This window comes from Monodelphis domestica, chromosome 3, assembly GCF_027887165.1.
Source record: "Monodelphis domestica isolate mMonDom1 chromosome 3, mMonDom1.pri, whole genome shotgun sequence".
Classification (NCBI taxonomy): domain Eukaryota; kingdom Metazoa; phylum Chordata; class Mammalia; order Didelphimorphia; family Didelphidae; genus Monodelphis; species Monodelphis domestica.
In genome coordinates, this window is record NC_077229.1 from 198,692,896 (window position 1) to 198,710,312 (window position 17,417).

General features: G+C 38.1%; 1 protein-coding gene across 7 annotated transcripts in view; it reads left to right on the plus strand.

Annotated features, from left to right (window-relative positions):
• RREB1 (ras responsive element binding protein 1) overlaps positions 1 to 17,417 on the plus strand; it is a 149,813-nt gene that overhangs the window by 51,438 nt on the left and 80,958 nt on the right. For all 7 annotated transcript variants that reach the window (XM_007488007.3, XM_007488003.3, XM_007488002.3 and 4 more), the window contains exon 2: positions 17,215 to 17,350. The gene's annotated coding sequence lies outside the window, so the exon portion shown is untranslated. The remainder of the gene's footprint in view (positions 1 to 17,214; positions 17,351 to 17,417) is intronic.

Below are 17,417 nucleotides of genomic sequence, written 5' to 3' on the forward strand. Positions count from 1 at the left end.
TGTAACAGACTCCCAGGAGGTCCCCTCATCCCACACTGCCCTTCCCTGTCTGCCCAATACACCGCCCACAGACCACCATCAGACTAATTTTGATGAAGCCCCATTTCATAGTGCCCACTGCCTTCCTGTGATAACTGGTAAACACAGTCTAGATTCTTTTAAGAATGTATAATCTGACCTCTCTTGACCCCCCCCCCCCCACCATACCCCCTCACGATCCTCACCTAGAACAGGTGAATCAGCCTTTCACTTCCTGAGAACATTAAGGTCTGCCAGTTACCTTCATTGTTCCCTACTCTTTTCTTCTCCAAGAAGCTTTGCATGGCTTTTGCCTGTTCCCCATCTCCTCCTCTAGACTGACTTGTCCTCTGTCAATAGACTTTCCTAGAATTGGGTGGGGAAAGGGGAAAGGAAAACTCTTCCGTCTGAATGTCCTGGGAAATCCTGGTTTCTCCTAAGAGGTTTCTAAGGATCAGTGTGTACAGCCTACCCATAGTATATTTGAAAAGGGTAGGAGTTTGAGGTTAAATCCCAGCTCTGTTATTTTATTGACTATGTGACCTTGGACAAGTCACTAAATACCTCTTATCCTCAATGACACATTTATGAAATGAGCCAGCTTGGACTAGCTGATCTCTGAGGCTCTTCCAGGTCTAGAACTGAAATGACTTACATTTTTAGGGATAGGGAGTGGCTCTGTGATTTCATTGGTCCCCAGCAAGGAACTCCCTTGAGCAATGCAAGTTAGTACCCTCCCTTGGGATTTATAAATTTAGGGTTGCTTGAGAGATTAAGTTGAGACCCTGTTAAGGTGATAGGATTTGCTCAGGTTTACACAGCCAGTATCAGACTATCAGACAAAACTTGAACCCAAACCCAGCTCATCCTGGCTCTACAAGTCTACTCTGTACTGTAGCCATCATCATCATTTAAAAACTCTTACTTTCTGTCTTAGTAACAATTCTAAGACAAGGCAAGGCTAAGCAAAATGGGACTAAATGACTTGCCCAGGGTCACCTGGTGGCTAGGAACTGCCTGAGGTCAGATTTTGAACAGTGGTCCTCCTGACTATCCACAGTACTACCTGCCTGCCCCTGCTGCCATCCTTGTTAAGATAAGCCAGGTGTTTGGTAGGGTAGGGAAGTCAGTAATGACTAAGGAGAGATCAAGATGGTTTAGGCACAGCTCCATGTCAGTTAATATGCTTCTTGTTTCCCTTTGTACTTTGAAACTATGGCCTAGGACTGAGTAAGTATATGAAGAATTATAATACAGGAAGTATCTTCTAGTCCACCCCTCTGCCTTCAGACAAGACCACACCCAAATACATCATCTGGCCTTTAAAACTTTAATAATAAAGACCCTTGGTTCTGAAACCTGAGGTTCATGCATACTAGAGTAACCAAAGAACCTAGGTCTTCCCCATCTAAATTACCTATTTTTTATCCTGTTGAATGTGTGGGCTAAATTTTATATAATAAACTTTTTATTTCCAGATGTTTGTCTTTAAAGTCATAATTTGTAGTCTTTTGTAGTTATGTGGCTTTTTGTAAGTTGCCTATAAAGATTTTTTCCCCTCATCATGTTTTCTGATATTTTTTATACAAACATAATTGTGGTATATTGCTTTTACATATTCAATGTAATACCAAGCAACTCATTTATCCATGCACTCTCCTTCAGACTATTCCATCTCTTAGTCTCTGTTGGAACTTAAAAATCACTCCCATTCCACCAGAAGTTGCTTTTTTCTTCTTTCTCTTCAAGATCAAGTGCATGACTTTTATCCTCAACTTTCCTCATACCTACAACACCCCCAGATTTCCTTGTCATCTGATACTTCAGATATTTGCTCTTTCCATGACTTAGGCAAATTATATAACCCCTTCTCATCCATTGTTCCTTTATCTGTATAAAGGGAATAATTTCTTTCTTGTAAGGATAGAATTTTATTATCCTTAAATTATTATGTAATAGTGAAATGTAGTGATATGCTATTGTATATGGTAGATGCCTCCATTTCTTCTTTCATTCTTTCATTCCTTAGGCACTTGCAGGTTAGCATCTACCTGCATTATTTTCTTTGATTTCTTTCCATAGAATACAGTTTATTTCTTCACATTTGTACCGGTTATGTGCATATTGTCTAATGACTGTGAGCTTTGTAGGGGTGGAGAGGAGAGCATGAGGGAAGAAGAGGAGGAGCCAGGAGTTCAGTTTTCTTCTGAAATGGAGCCCTCTGATGCCTCAGGAAAGATTCTCTAGGCACATTCACTGAAACATCCTTGTGTGAATGCCTTGGATTTGGATATGGCTCTTTCGAAAGTCTTCTGTTTTCTTTGTCTGTACAGGTTGTTCTAACTCTGTGGCTGGGAGGAAATTGAAGATGCTTAAAGGCTGCTGTTTGTCTGGTTGGGTTAGACCGGTTAGCTAGAGTCTGTTCTTTTCCGGCCTTCTGGGCAAGAGAATGACAGGTCTCTTCAAAACAAATTTGCAAGGGGATAGCTTTTTTCCCCCCATCATGAGTCCTTTGGAATTGTTTTAGATTATTGTATTGATCAGATTAGCCAAGTCTTTCTTTCATAGTCAATTATTATGATGTTCTTTTTACTGTTCACAATGCATTCGTTCATATAGATCTTTCTGTTTTTTTTTTAACCACTCATCATTTCTTATAGCACAATAGTATTTGATTATATTCCTATATCACTCATGTTCAGCCATTCATTCCCTAATTGATGGACATCCTCTCAATTTCTAATTATTTACCTCACCAAAAGAGCTTTTGTAAATATTTTTGTACATAGAAGTCTTTTTCCTTTGATCTCTTTGGGGAACAAAACTAGTAGTGAAATTAATGGGTCAAAGGGCAAAAACAATTTTATAGTTCTTTTTAGTGGAACCAATTCACAGCACCACCAAAGCATTAGTATCCTTTCTTTTCCTTATCCCCTCCAGCTTTTGTCATTTTCATTTTCTGTTATGTTAGCCAATCTGATGGGCAGTGTGAGATGGTACTACTACCTCAGAATTTTTTTAATAGGTATTTTCCTAATCAGTAGTGATTTAGGGCACTTTTTCATGATTATACATAGGTTTAATTTCTTCTAAAAACTACTTGTTTATATCCTTTGACTATTTTAATTGGGAAATGATTCCTATTTTTCTAAACTTCACTCAGTCTCCTTTAAATTAAAAAAAAAACAGGGCCTTTATCAGAGAAACTTATTGTAAAAAATTTTTGTAGTACTTCATTAATTATGGTACCTTTTAATAAAAATGTAGTTTCCCCAATTGTCTTTTAATTAGGTCTATTTTTGCTTCTTTGCTTGAGATTGATTACTACCCATGCCTTTTTATTTTCAGCTGAAGCATATTGGATTCTGCTCTAATTCTATACTGTGTGACTTTGTGTTTCAAATGTGTTCTGGTAAACATCTTGTTGTTTTATGGGTGAGTTTATCCCATTCCCATTCAGTTACAATTACTGTGTATTTCCCTCCATCCTCTGTTAAACCTTCTTTTAGTTTGTCTCAGAAATTTGTTTTGCTTCTGACCTTTCTGAAATCTCCATTCTCTTTTGTGTCTCCCCATATCTTTTATTGACTTCCCCATCTATTTTCCTATTGAATCAGATATATTTCTACATATAATATACATATTCTTTTCTCTTTGAATTAGTTTAGATAAGAGTGAAATTCAAGAATTGCCTGTCTTCTCCCTGCCATGTCTCCTTCCACTGTAAAAGCTCTTCCCTGTACTCTTTATGTGTTGAAATTTTTATCATTCTTCCTCTCACTTCCCCTTCTCTCTCCTTTTTCTTTTCTTTCTTTTTTTGGGGGAGGAATGGGGGTATGCTTTCTGTGAAGATTTCTTTTAATGATAGTGTTTTTAGGAGTTACAAGTATCCTCTTCCCATAAGGAATGTAAATAAGTGTATTAAGTCCCTTATAACTTCTTACTTTTTAATATTTCCCTTGAGTCTGATGTTTGTATGTCAGATTTTCTATTCATCTTTGGTCTTTTCATCATGAAATCTTGAAAGTTCTCTTTAATTAAATATCCATTCCCCTAAGGGATTATATTAAGTTTCTCTGGGTAGGTCATTCTTGGTCGTAATACTGACTACTTTTTCAATGTTGTATTCTAAATCTTCCACTTCTTTAACATGAAGCTGCTATATCTTGTATAATCCTGTCTGTGACTCTACAATATTTGAATTGGTTTTTTTTCCTGGTTGCTTGCAATATTTTCTTTTTAACCTAGGAATTCTGGAATTTGGCTGCAATGTTCCTGAGATTTTTCATTTTGTAATTTATTTCAGGAGGTGGTTGATAGAATCTTTCAAGTTCTTTTTTACCTTCTGGATCTAAGACTGGTGCAGTTTTCCTTTTTAATTTCCTGAAGGATGATTTAGGCCCTTTTTTTATTGTGACTTTTAAGTAATCCAAAAATTCTTAAATTACTTCTATCTATTTTCCAGGTCAGTTGTTTTTCAGTGAGATACACTAAATTTTTTCTTTTTTTCCTTTTTATGTTTCTTTTATTGTTTCTTGATGTTTCATGGAGTCATTAGTTTTACTTGTCCTATTCTGATTCTTATGGAATTACTTTCTTTGAGTTTGATCTTTATATTAAAGAAGGGCTTTGCTGGCTTGGAGGTGGGGACATTTTGTCCCAAGCTTTGGGCTTCTTTATGCTGCTGTTTTCAGAGCTAGTTGTGAGGGTCTACAAATGTTTGGTGCTTCCAAGGTTTGATGTGGAGAGAGGTCACTGCATGCTGCTTTTTCCCCAGGAAGGACCTCTGCAGCAACAAGCACTAACATTCCACTCTGCCCTGCTACTGTGAACAGGTTCCCTACTCCCTTGTGATTGACCACAAACATTTCTCTCTGCCTTGTATTTGTGACCCAGAACTGCATATGAGCAATAGAGTTGTCAGTAAGCACTACCTGCACTCAGCAAAGGATCCCGTTATTTTTTTCTCACTACTTGTCCAACTCCCTTACCATTTCTAGGCAGAGAGTTCTCAGATGTTGCCCATACCATCACCACCACTGCCATCATACTTGTGTGCTCTGGATAGGTTGGTTTTGATAATCCTAAATTTCTATTTGAGGTGTTATTTTAAAAGTTGTTTAAAGGAAAATGTTGCGAGAGTTCAGCTGGGTTGTTGCCTTTGGTCTCTCAGGGTGGGGTGCTCTCCCTTTCTAGGTGGCCTCTTCAGATGCTCTTTTAGTTTGCTCTTTGTCTAGCTTCTCTGAAATTTCCTCAATACTGGTACTAAAATGGAACATAAGCACGGGTGTAAAGCTGTTAGGAATTTCTTGGCCCTCAAACTTGTTTTCATAGCTAATGTTGCACCATTTTTTAATCTCTCTTCATCTCTGGGCCTACTCTTTCCTCCTTCCCATTTAGCTGTCTTTCTTCTGCCTTAGACAGTCTCGAACTGGGAGGAACTGTAGAGGTCATTTGGTTTAACCTCCTCATTTTACAGATGGGGTTAAGGAGTTGAACTTGAGCTTCATTATTCTTTTCTTCCTTATTTTAATGTTCCTTATTCCTAGGAAATGAACTGTAGTATTGTTTTAGGAAAGTTTGCTTTAAAAATAAAATTCTCCAGATACCTGCCCAGGTAATACTGTAGAAAATACTCCTCTAGGGCAAGACATCAGCAGCAGCAGCAGCATAAATAATAATACGATTTCCTCAGATTTCCTTAGTACTTTGAAGTTGTTCAAAGTGCTTTCTTCACAACACTGTGCTTAGTAGTGTTATCACCATTTTATAGATAAGGAAACAGAATTGTTCTCAGATGGATTTCAGCGGAGGTCACCTGGCTCCCAAGTCCAGGATTCTACCATTATACTATGTGACCTCTTGAAAGAAAGTCAGTCAGATACCTTGCGTGCTTATGTGTGGTGAATTTAATGGTTGTTCCTTAGAGCTAGACCACACTGTACCTCCCTCCTCATTGGGCTTTTTAAATGTCAGTGAGGTAGCCATTACTGTTTACCACTGTAGAAGCTCCTTGGGCAGGAAGCCCCCAGACCCAAGGCATTTGGCTTGGTTGGGAGGGGTAGAGGGTTAATCCAGGGTTTTCAGACCCATCTTAAAGAGATGTTTATGGAGATAAAAGTAAAGCATCACCACTTGTTTTGGTGTACCAACAAACTATTATTTTCTGGATTCCTTTGATTTTTAGACATTAACTTAATACTAATCATTATAATAACTTGATAATTTGTGTGCTGATAGTGTTTATATGGAAAACAAAATGTATGTGAACCTGAAAAATGTCACCTTCCTTAAAGCACCAAAGCCCCTCCCGTTTTATGCCTGGCATAGTACATCGGACTCTGAGACCTTTAAAGTACATGTTGAAATGAATGCTGGGTAGGTATTACTTGGGCTTTGGTCCAAGGCTCTCCAAGGCTCTCCAGCCTATTTAAACAAGTTGAAATAGCCCCTGTAGGCAAGCAGCAGGAAATCTTTCCCTCAGTCAGCTTCAGGTTGTTGCATGGTCAGCTAAAGATAAAAGTGTAGACTGTTGCAGCTGGGGTCCCCATGTATCACTGGGTGGCAAACTGTTAAAAAAAGATAAAAGGAATGTAGATGGTTTCACAGAACAACAATGTGTCCTTTTATGTAATGTAGCTTGTATAAAATGACTTCATGTGATAGGAGAGAGTTGGACATAATTCTATGAGACTTAATTGAAAGAACTTCAGATTTATTAAGTATTGCTTAGTGAGGAGGAATTGTTTTTCTTTTAAACACAGTTAAACTGTGATAGAATTTGTATAATGATAATTGATCTGCGCAGGTCAAATGTTTGGACTAAATTTTGTTTATATTGACTATTGCTTGCTTGGAAATCTACTCATTCTGCACAGGTTTTCACTATCATGATATGTGGCTTATTGCTGCTAATGGAATGAACAAGAATAAAATTTAATTGGGAATTGGAAATAAAAAATATAATACTTTTAAAAAATCATTATGTGGCCAACAAGAGATCAGTTTCTTTTTTGAGTGACATTTTTGAACAGTTTAAGGCAATTGTGCAGTCATTCCCACTGCATAAATGGTTTATTGGTTTCTTGCCATGGCTTTCATGTGCCCTAATATATGGGGATAGGTACCACCATGACTCTTGGTGAATCATAGGTTAATTTCTGATGGGTAGATTCACTTGTCATTCAGGTAAAAGATAGTTTAAGGGGACAGTCCCTGAATAACTGGTATTTATTTCTCCCCCATATTTTTCCTTCTTCTTTTCTTCATGATTGGAAAGTAGATCAGGTACTTACAGAACCTTCTTGAAATGAAAGGGAGTCCATATTTAAAAGGTTGTTGGGTTTTTTTTTCCCCTGTATCATCAGTTAGCTAAGTTGTGCACTGGGCCCAGAGTCAGGAAGAACAGAATTCAAATTGAGTCTCAGACACCTACTAGTTTTGTGACCCTAGGTAAGTTGCTTAACTTCTGTTTGCTTCAGTTTCCTAATCTGTAAAATGGGGGTAATAATAGCACTTCCCTCCCTCTCAGGGTGGTTGGGAGAATGAAATGATACCATTTTGAAGCGCTTAGCATGTAAGGTGTGAGTCCTATCATGTGTACCCATCTGTGTAAATGAACAAATGCTCTTTTTTTTTTTAAACCCTCACCTTCCATCTTGGAATCAATACTGGATATTGGTTCCAAGGCAGAAGAGTAGTAAGGGCTAGGCAATGGGGGTTAAGTGACTTGCCCAGGGCCACACAGCTGGGAAGTGTCTGAGGCCTGGCTTTCAATTCACTGAGCTACCCAGCTGCCCCCCAAATGTTCTTTTTAGCACATTTCCTCAGATATTAGTTTTTATCATTTACTACATAGGAAACTCAGTGTGGTTCCTTACATAGGGAAATTGAGGCTTTTGTTGTTGGAGAGAAAACAAAGCAATTTTTAGACAGCCCATGGAGTGCAGCATTAAGGCATAAAGGAAAGCCAAGACAGAATGTGTGCCTCTGACTTAACTTTAGGTGTGTGATAATCCTCCTGGTGACTCCATCCTTTAGAGATGCATCTCTGGTATTGGAACTTATATTATCTGAGAAGGGTAAAAATTGGCTGTAGAATGGAACCTTTTATTCCCCCTTTCAGATGCTGTGATTAAGGTGATGGGTTCTTAGCCAACTTGGGGCCCAACTCTCCAAAAACTGGACTGTCCTCCAGTTTTTGTATTACCAGTTTTATTCATGAGAAAATCATTGTATATTTGGTGCTGTTTTATGTTGGTTAGTTTATTGTTAATATTTATTTTCCCCCCACTTATCTCAGCCATTTCTCCCCCCCCCCCTTCAAAGCTGTACCATAAATGGGACGGAAGTGGAATAAATTTCAATATATGAAGATCAATCCATTAACTGTTTGTGTTTCAGTTGTAGTATAAATTTGTACTCTGCTAGGTGACTCAAAGCAGACTATCTAGAACCAGACCATGTCAGGAAGAACATCTGAGTTAAAAATCCAACTTCAGAGACACTATCTCTGTTCTGAGGAGTTATTTACTTCTGCCTGCCTCAGTTTCCTCAACTTTAAAATGTAGATAGTAACCTCCCTTCCAGGGTTGTTGTGAAGACCAAATAAGATTTGCCTTTCTTTTTTGTTGTTCAGTTGTTTCTATCTCTTTTTCTTGGCAAAGATTATAATGTGGTTTGGTATTTCCTTCTCCAGTTGGTTTTACAGACTAAGAGACTAAGGTAAACAGGATTAAGTGACTTGCCCAGGGTCATACAGCTAGTAAGTGTCTGAGACTGGATTTAAACTCAGGAAGAGGAGTCTCTCTGACTCCAGGTCTGGTGCTCTTTGTACCTCCAAGCTGTCTTCTTCTGTGTTTTAAAAACTAGCAAACCTGTAACTAAAAATGAGCAAATCACCATTTGAGAAGGCATCTTACCCCACCTGGTCGTATTCTCAAAGTGTACAGCCCAAAGCACAATTGTAAAATTCTTTGTGCTTTGGTTTGTTCTTTGAGGACCTGGCCCCAAACCCCTACATTCCAGGAATGATACTTAGACCCAAAGTCAGTCACATCTTTTTTGGGGAATTTCTTGTTCTCATTCATCTTGAGCCTGGTTTTTAAAATGTAGAGAAGAAATGTAGAAGCTCCTTTTTCTTTCTGTTCCTAGTTATAACTAAGTACTCAGTCCATTGGGGAGGGGGGCAATCCCTACAGTTCTACTCTTGCATGGTCTTTGGAGAAGCTGCTGGGTCCCTGGTCCTTGCTCCTGAAGTTTCCTCATGGTCTTTAGGGGCCCGATATGACTGTTCCTAGGAGAAGCTAACATGGCTGAAAAGAGTTATATAGCAAAACACTTCCAGCCATTAGTTTGCAATGTTGGAAAACCTTGTTTCTGAAACTTAAGGTTACTCAGAACCTGAAGGTCTGGCTTTGTAGTTGGAATGGAAAGGATGTACATACGTATGAAGAATTGTGGAAATCATAGCTGATTCCTTTGTAGTTCCAAAGGAATTTGTGTTCAGTATGTTACTCTGTCCTCATGGGAGCCCTGTGAAGTAGCTCCAATTATACCAGTTTTATAGATGTGACAATGTGAAGGGAATCCCAGATGAGCAGTTTCAGACTGAATGGGGGACCCTCAGAGTAGATTCCCATGGGAACAGGGAACAAGTACAAACTTGGGGGTCTCCAACCTGTAAGCTAGTCCTGAAACTTGGGATTCATCAGATCCTACTATGCCACAAGTTTGGGGTTTCTAGATTCCATGTTGACAGTGGGAAAGGAGCACTAAATCTGGAGTCAAAGGCCCTGGGTTCAGATTCTGCCTCTTGATGTTTATTAAAGTAAATCAGATCCTATTGTCTCTAAGGGCCCTTCCAGGACTAGATGTATGACTTGGATCTTCAGAGAAACTAAGGCACACAGTAAGATCAGGAGATAAGATTTGACATCAAGTTTCCTTAGACTCCAAGCTCAGCAAAATAACACAAAAGGAGACTTGTTCACTTCAGCAAATAAGGTGCAGTAATTTACCTCTCTGTGATTAATCGAATTTTAAGTTTAATCTGGACTCGCAAAGTGTAATATGTTCTAAGACTAAAAGTATGGGTGCTAAAGCTTAGCATTTATTACTCTCACCTTGTGGTGAGAGGACTGATCTTCAGAGTCAGAAAACTGGAGTTCAAGTTTCAGTTTGAGTCAGCTGTGCAACCTTGGGCCAGCCATATAACCTGTGTAGATAGGCCTCTGTTTCCTTATCTACAAATTGGGAATATACTATTTTGTACACTACCCACCTTGCAAGGTTATAGTGAAGGAAATGCGTTGTCAGTCTTACAGTGTTAAATATTACACATTTATCAGAAACCAAATTATGTGAACTGATGTGACCATATCAAAGGAATTAGGGTTAGAACCTTTTTGTGAGAGATTGCCATTTTCATGGAAAGGTGTTTGAAAAAGAGTATATAATTGCTTTTCCTTGGATTCTGGATGAAAGGCAATAAAAGTAAACTTTTAGAAAAGAGAATGTGAATAAGAGATGGAGCCAAGAGAATTCAAGGCTAAATAGTTGCCGGAGCCAGACTTCCTCTTAACACAAAATATAACTGATATATCATAGAATGATAGCCTAGGTATAACCTATATCAAATTGCCTGACCCTTTCATTGGAGGAGTGAATTTGGACCAAAAAAACATGGGAAAATGAACGTTTCAACACGTTATTTGGGGTGGGGGGGGAGAATAAAATATTAACTAAATGTATGCAAAAACAATCTCAACATTCCTGAATATACTAGTTGCTTTATATTGTCCATTCCTATGAGGTTCAGGGCTTCTTGAGGAACTAGGTAAATATGCAGGCATCAGAGAGGCTGGAAGGGATGTTTTACAATTTTAATATACCCTAATACATTCCTGTTGACTTCATTTCCTCCACCCATAAGAGAAATTGTAGGCCCAGTTTTAAATTTAAGAGCATCACTTCCCAACATCTTCCATGAGTTGTTGCACCCCTCCCTCAAATTCTACCACATTTGCTTTTTTTTTCCTTCTCTAGTCATCTTTGATGGAAGTGATAGGGGAAAATTCAGGTGTTCTCATAAGCACCAGATGATAATGGCAGCAGGGTGCGCAGTGGCCAGGTAAGTGGGAAGTCTTTAAGAAAAGACAACCTAGTGAGAGAGAAAGGCTCTTCTTGATAGTTGAAAAGCAGTAGGGGCTATATCTCTTCCTGTGGTGCTTTTTAACAAATGGCTGCCATGTGGCAGCTGTCTCTTGCCTTCCTGAATCTGGCAGTAGTTAAATCTGTCCATTAAGACCTGCTCCCTAGAGAAAAGCATTGAGAATAGGAGTAAATTTTTTTCTTTTCCTTAAATTAAACCTTTAAAAAGTATAATTAGTACTCTTTCTCATTTTCCCCAAGAAAGAGGGACATGAAGGAAAAAAGGAACAGGAAGATTGAATGTTTTTTAAATGTCAAATTATTAATATTAAAAAAGATCTAAGGTTCTTATTAGCTCCAAATCTATTAACCCAGAGCTTTGGAGGATGAGTTCTAGGCCGTATTTTATACTCCACTAAATAAACTTACCCCATTGCCCAAACATGAAAATTATAAGAAGAATTTTTCTCATTTAGAAAAATTTCTTAAGGAAGGCATGGGGGAAAAGAAACTGATATGTCTGCTAAATTTTAAATTTTACTTTTATTGCATTTTAGAATATTTTATTTTCTCTTAATGTTCAAAGTTCCCAGGTCTATAGAATTCTGATATTTCATTCTTATGAACAGTACTTTAGAATATAGTTCTATGAAATTTTGACCTTTGGTATAGTAATACTCTCCATTTGAAGGCCACATCCAAATGTTAGTTGGGGAGAACCACATTTATTTATTTCTCTGTGTGTGTTTTCCCCATAAAGCTGACATGTGTTTTATATAGGTCATAGTCTATTCTTGGACTATTTTTAAATTGAAAAAGAATCTTGCTAGTTAAAAAAAACAATCTTAAGTAAAGACTTTTCCCCCTTAATTTATTACTCACTAAGACAGATACCTTATATCAACAGAGTGCAAAAAGAGAATTTGTATACCTTTCTAGGAAGGGGTGAAGGATGTGTGCCCAGGGCTACCAGAATCTTGGTCTTACTGAAGTTTGAGATTTGTTCTATAGCACCCTCTAAGGAGCTGTTCCGGGACTCACAACAAAGTATGCTAATGCCATTTGTTTAGGGTTGCTCAGTCTTTGCAGGACTGTTGAAAATAGTGAAGGTTGGGTAGTGAAGGTCATGACCAGGACAGCCCCTGGAGATACATATGAAGGACTAACCAGAGTGGTTTTGCTTCCTGTGCACATAACTTTATAGGCAGGCCGGCCTTACCTAGCCTAAATATTATATCTGACTTTTCCATGTTCCTGAGGAAGTAGCAAATGAACCCTAGATAGGTTTTAACATTTTCTTTGCTTTTTAGGAACCAAAGTGTACATTGTACCCACCAAGAATTGATACCTTCTTCATAGGACTTGGGTCTGGCCTTAGTGATCATCTAACCTTCCTTTTATTGTGAGAAAATTGTTTTAAGACTTTTGTACCCTGAGGAAAAGTTTCCTACTATACTCCTGATTTTAAATCATTTTAATCTCTTGAACTCATTTTAGTGGGGGAGGGAGTAAAGTTAAGTAACTTAGAGTTAACTTAGGTAAATAGGGCCAATTATTGTCCGAATGACATTCTTCTATCTTTGGGCTCCTATTCGTTTCAGTTTTGATGTTGCTCTCTGCCCCTCCTGTTTTATCCGGTATGAATCAAGTCAATGTGGATTTTCTCCTCAGATCCCATTTATAGCTCAGTGTGTTCTCTTTACTCCAGATGAAGAAGCCACTCAGCACATGGCTCAGCTTTTCTGTTAAGGGATCCTGGGTAACTAGGAACCAGCAGCAAAGACAGACTTTAGGGTACCTTTTGGCTACTTTCCTTAGTAGTTTTTTAGAAAAAGGTAATTGAAATGCAATGGATCCCAGTCATGGAGGGGACCTGGGCTACTTGATTTGAAGATATAGGACAGTACAGAACAGAACAAAGTGGGGATTATTGCATACACTGATGGAGGCCATACATGTGTACCTGTATGTATGCTCACAGAAATCGGTACTTCCTTCTTTGCTTTCAAAGTGGACATTTTCTTTGCCTTTATAAAGGCTCTGGAACTAGATGCATCTTCCATCCTTTTCCAAGTAGTCTCTTCTCTCCCACTGGGCCCAGAGCCAGAATTGGCTAAAGAGCCAACTCATCGTGCCTGGGATTGTGAAGCACTCACTCATTTGGTGAAAGGCCCTGCATGTCATTCCGAAGATCTGGCTTATGATGGAGTCCATGCCAGCTTGGGGGGAGGGGGAATGGGAGAGGGGGGAGAGGGAGGAGAGGGAGGGTGGGGATGGGTGGGTGGGGCTTTCATGGATTGCTTCTCAGTCCAAGGAATAGACTGGTCTTTAAGCCAAGAAACACATCAACTTCCTGGAACTTAAGCCATCATCACAGCTGTCTTAGCCTTCAGAGCACACGCAAGGCAGTACTTATTAGGACAGACAGTGTTGCTGTTGTGCCCTCTGTTAACAAGCTGAGGGAGAGCATAGGCTTTGCCATATTGGATGAGATAAAGGACCCATCTTTTTTGAGTTTTTGCCCACAAACTAGCAGCCAGTTCCCATTAAGCTCTATGCCAGGCAAAGATTCAAACCTTTCCTTGCCTTTTTTTTTCCCCTGTGAACTATATATGGCATATTAGGAAGAAATATGTTTTCACCCACTTTCTTGAGCTCCCCATACTCAGTGTTGAGACCATTTTTGATTCTCAATTAGTCTCCTAGTTAGTCCTGAATTTCAAGCCTGCTTATCCGGTCATTTCTATAAACTGGTATGTTCCAAATCTTTAAACCTACTCTCAGGCAGTATTAAAGGCATGAGGTGACACCTAAACTTTGGGCCTTTTGAAAGCATTTAGTCCTTGGGGATTCCTCTGAAGTGAGTTTGTTCTCAACTCCTTTTGTTTAGGGCATCTCATTTTTGCATTGCTTTTTATCTGTTATCTTCAGGGTTATCTGGTCTGTCTGGATGGACCACTCTCCTTCTGGCCTTACATGTGATTGTTCTCTTATCTTTTCTAGGTGGGGACATTCTTGGTAGGAGGGGAGGGACCATCCCAGTTGTCTTTATCTCAGCTCTGACTAACTTACATCAAGGACTCAGCTCTTCCAGTTATCCTTTTTGGGCTTCATATATGTGAGAGAAGCCTTAGAGGGAACTTACATTTATTCCTTTATCCCTTTCCAAATTTAGCCTTCATTTGAGGAAAAGGGGGAGAAAGCCCCAAGAGTTTCTTCTTGGGACTATCTAATTTGTAACCTTCAGTACTTTAGTTTGAAGTCTTTAAATCAGTAAACTCAAAGGAAACAATGAAGTTTACCTGGCTCAGTTTTTAGGTAATGAAACTTAAACTGAGGTCAAACTTTATATGTGAAGGATAAAATGGCAAAGGTCTTTGGCTTTGAAGGAATACCTATTTTAAATTTTATTAATTATCTATTACTAGCTATTCAAATCAGAAATAAGGTCTCCTCTAATTACCTTTTTTAAAAGATTCCATTTGACACCTTTTATGACCAGAAAGGCATCTACCTATGTGTAAATTAAGTAGATTTTTAATTTTGGGCTGGTCTTTTTACTGTTTCTGCAAATCATTCTGTGTCAGAACAACACACCATCTTCCTCTCTCACTTCTATGATTTTTAATCTCTTTCTGGGATAAAGCTCTTATTTTATTGACTTGTTCCTTACAATAATGCTAATATTTTCCCCATTCCTTACTCCTACCCTAAACTTTTAAGATTTAAGATGTGAAAGTTTGGTTTGTTTGTTTTTTTAGTATTTTAGATCTGTGGCTTCATTGCCTTGATTATGTTTGCTGCCATTAGAATTTGTAATATACCTTTTGTAACCAATCCAATTCTTTAATTCTTTGATCCATCAAAGAATTAGGGATTTGAGATGGGGGGGAGGGGGCGCACAGACTTCCAGTGATGTTCTGCCCTTCCAATGGCAGTCACTGGGGTTTTTTAAAATTAAAATGCAATAGAATCCTCTGAAGTCTTAACCTTTTCATTAAAATAACCCAGTATCTTCCCTTTCCATTTCCCAAGTCTATCTTCTAGTCTTTAAAAAAGTGATTAGAAATCTAGACAAATTTTTAGTGTTCTCTCCTTTTATTTTATTTGACCTTAGGCATTTATGTGTTCCTTGGTTTGGATGGGTGGAGTTGATTTGAAAGGGATGTTTTGTTATCTAGTTTTGAGATTAAGGTGGAGCCTTTTGTAAATTGTCTTAATGGCATTTTGAAGGTTGGCATATGCCCTGTAAAAGAGCTTATGAACTTGAGATCCTCTATCTTACTGTAAGATGAGGATGTATGTGAGTGACTCTTTGATTATGTTAAAACCCTAGACAATGCTTGAAAGGAGGGTTAAAGAGAATAAAGTCTGAATGTGGAATTAGGAGTCCCACAAGAAATTGGAGTATAAATATAGAATTAGGGTGCTAGGAAATCATTGAGAAGATCTAAATAAATCCTGATTCCTCTCTGGTTGGTCTCCTAGCTGGACTTGTTTCTTCATCTGATCTCCAAATTTATTTTTGCCTCTAATTTTTAGTAGGCATTCAGTATATATAAACTTGAGTCTGATGTGCTTAGGGGCCTGAGTAAGTAGACAACAAATATGTCACATAGTTGTTATTTAGTAAATCATATGGGAAGTCCGAAGGCTTCTGAAGGAAGTCCAGCCCAAAGATCTCTTTTTATATAAATATATAAATATATATATATATATATATATATATATATATATATATATACATATATATTTTTTAACCCTTCCCTTCAGTCTTAGAATCAGTACTGTATATTGGTTCCAAGGCAAAAGAGCAGTAAGGGCTAGGCAACAGGGGTTAAATGACTTGCCCAGAGTCACACAGGTTGGAAGAAATCCCATTACTTTTACAGAGAGGGGAGATATGAAGTGATGCATTTTTCTTTATCCTAAGCCTGGCCTTATGCCACAAATTCAAGTTAGCTGATAGGTGCTATCATCAGAGAAAAAGAGAGTGAAGAAAAATTTGTTGTTTATATGCTATTGATACATTCTTAAATCTAGTTTGCAAGTTTTCTAATTTTTAAGGACAGTAATGCATCAGTTTGTCCAACTAGTATTTTTGGTACTAGAGAGTAAAAGAAAAAAACCTCACAGCTTCTTTTAATAGGATGTAAACTCTTTAATTGTTAATAGTTTCTGCATATTATACTTTATTACTTGAGTATATTTTTAGACTAGGAGGTATTTATTTCATTTTGATCTTTTTTTATATGTTCTGTCATTTACCCTTCTCCCTCACCTCATTTTTTTATCCTTTTAAAGGAAAAAACTATAATCTTTAGGAATTTTATGATTTCCTCCTTGTTTTTTCCTTTCTTAAACTGTTTAATTTATTTTGTCTTTCCTTTTCTTTATTTATAATAAATATAATAAAATAATATTCTTTATTATATTTATTTCTTTATTTGTAGCCATCCCCACTTTTACCTTCTTTGGTATCCCTATCGCAGTGTGAATTTTTGTCTGCACCAGACTTCTTTGCTCATGTCTTCCTTGTTTAGTTGTTTTCTGGCCTTTTGTGACCCAATTTTCTATTTTCTTGACAAAAGATACTAGAGTGATTTGCCATTTCCTTCTGCTCACTTTATAGATGAGGATAATGAGACAGAGTCAAGTGACAACTTGCCCAAGGTCAGAGAACTTGTAAATATCTAAGGCCAGAATCGAACTTAGGAAGAGTCTCCCATACTGCAGACCTAGCATTCCATCCCATAGTACCCCCTAGGCGCTCTCCTCATGTCTTAGTCAGAGGTGTAATGACTAGTTCTTGCTGGTGCTGGAAGACTGAATTCAAGTTTACTTAAGCCTGACAGGCTAGAACTCCCAATGCTTAGTTGGAGGACAGTAAGGGTAACTTTAAGGAGGATGTCCTGGGAAAGTGTCCTCTCCTGGCAAGATTCTCTGAGCTGAGACAATGTTCACCTATATGTCTGTAGTGAAAAACCATGATGAGAAAGGCCAGTAGTAGTCAGAGTAATAACATTTTTTATTCTTTTCTTGTAGGTTGCCCTTTATCTGTATTCCAACCTTTGTGCCATTGAGGTGTGACAGTGTCCAGCAACTCCACTATCACTGGGTCCAGCTAGTGTTAGCTCTGTATTGAAGTTGGCTGGTTCAATTGAAATAAAGAAGATAAAAGGTCAGTTAAGCTTGTTTTGGTTTTATTTTGATAATTTTATTCTCCTTCCCTATATATACCATTTTCC